Genomic DNA, 2153 nt, shown 5'->3' on the forward strand with positions numbered 1-2153 from the left:
GTTGTTTTGCTCAGTGGCTTAAGCAGTTTCATTGGGATGGCAAGGACTCGGTGGTGCATCCACCTTCAAAAAGAAGGAAATGTCTGCTCAGAACCCCAGAGCTCCTACTTCTAAGTGCAGGGGTGCTTGGTGAAGTGCTGCCCGCCTGCAGGGATGGCACTGGCCTCCTGTGGCACTAGGGCTTGTTCCCTCTCTAGGATCCTTGTGTGATGCAGGGTGCCCAGACGGGCTGTCTTTCCCTCAGAGGTATGAAGTTGGACCTCTTCTTTTCCTGTTTTCCCCCTGCTGTCATCCAGGGTGATGGGAAATCAGGTTTACAAAGAACACTTTATATAAATAATGGATCAAATGAATACATTTTTCTCTGTAGAACCATTCTTCTCTTGCCACTCTTGGCTGCTGAGGGAGGATGGTTTCTGCTTGCATTATCTTTTCCTCCTTCTTAATAATGGCGTCTCAGATTTTATGCAGATTATTTCTCTGTGAAGTTCTTCCACATTTGAAATGCCCTGGGCTTGCCTGCCGTGGCTCAGACACTCATTAACATCCTCGCCATGCAATTGAAAAGCAAGCAGGAGAAGCAAGCGGTGCGGTACGTTTGAAACCAGTGCTGCTTTCCTGCAGGGTGAGCTTCAAGCGGGCCCCGTTCTCCTCCAGGGCTGCAGTTGGGTGTCATGGGACTGGTGTGCCGCATCTCCCTGGAGCTCGGGGAGCGGGAGGGGATGGGCCTCTCTGCACTTGAAAGTGGGCATGGGAATCCAGAGAGACATTTCTGTTCTTGAAGATGTTGAACAAAGGAATGCAAAAACTCACAATAGCTATTTTGAATACTGCAAACCCAAATATCATCTCCCTGATAAGCTGTGATTCAAAGTGACAGCTTTATATGGCTTACATAATTTAAAAAATGAATAGTTTTTAGCCCCTGAAGCCACAACCCGAGCACTTACACTTGGCTGCAAGTGAAAGGGCAGCAGTCATTGGGACCAAACACTGGGTAAAGGTACATATTTAGAGGGGGATCACTCAGCTTTCAGTGTGTTTGCTTTGGCCCGTTGGTATTCGTGCACAGCAGTGGCGTTACAAAGCAAATAAGCGGTGCTCATCCTTCATTTCATTAAACAGTTTTTATCTCAAATTGCACAGCACAGACTTGCAAATAAGTTCTGCAGAGTGTCACTGCTATCTAAATCAATTTTTGCAAGTTGTCTTGATTTTTTTTTTTTTTTAAACTGTTCTGCCCTGGTTTGGAGTTGAAATAAGATATTTTTTTCTTTCTTAAATTATCATGTGTGGTTGGGAGCTGTCATGCTGCTGCTGCATCTCACTGCCTAGGGCAACAGTGTAGACAAAAAACATGAGTACTGCTAGCGATAGATGTTGGCACCAGCCAGACCAGTTATCAGGCTTTACAATCTCATTGGCTTGGATTAACTAATATTTTTTCATGGAGTGAATAAATTACCATGTTTAGTTCTGTTTGCTCATCCCCCCAGCGAGGATCTCGTGCTGAAGCTCATAAATTGTGCAGGCACGTAAATGCCAAACCTCCATGCTGGGGGCTGCACTGACCTTCCGTTTGTGCTGTGGACCAGGGTGGAATATCTGCGGGTGCCAGCTCTCTGGCCCCATCCTGCTCCAGCCCAGCTTTGTTCCTGGGCAGTGCCCATGCATGAGGAATGCGGTCGGGGTTTTTCTGGGCTCCTGTGTCTTGATGCAAGGAGAAGCTGTCCCCAGCTGTACATCACAGGATGAGGTTCAAATACTTCCCAGCACCAGCCTTTGAGGTGCTGATTTCAGTCTGGATTGGGGAGGGGGGGGAGCAGAGCTTTCCTTTCCCTGCTGAGTCCCAGCTGGAGTGGGCGTTGCTGCGCTCCCCTCCCCAGTTCCACCTCTCCTGGGTTAAACCAGGCTCCTCTCCCAGGCTAAACCAGCCTCCCCTGCCTTGCTGCTGGGAAGGACTTACAAATCCACCACCCAGCCCTCCCATGGGTTGCCTTATATGATTTTAAGCCTGGCTCCTTTTGCACCGGTGAGGAGAACTGAGTCCCACTTCATCCTCTCTGCTTCTGGCTGAAGCTCCTATTCTGCTGGGGCGAAGAATTGGGATGCATGGAGGTGCAAACCCTCCTTGGCCATTGTGGCTGCATGTA

The sequence above is a fragment of the Harpia harpyja genome, chromosome 10 (genome assembly GCF_026419915.1).
Source record: "Harpia harpyja isolate bHarHar1 chromosome 10, bHarHar1 primary haplotype, whole genome shotgun sequence".
In the NCBI taxonomy this organism is placed as follows: domain Eukaryota; kingdom Metazoa; phylum Chordata; class Aves; order Accipitriformes; family Accipitridae; genus Harpia; species Harpia harpyja.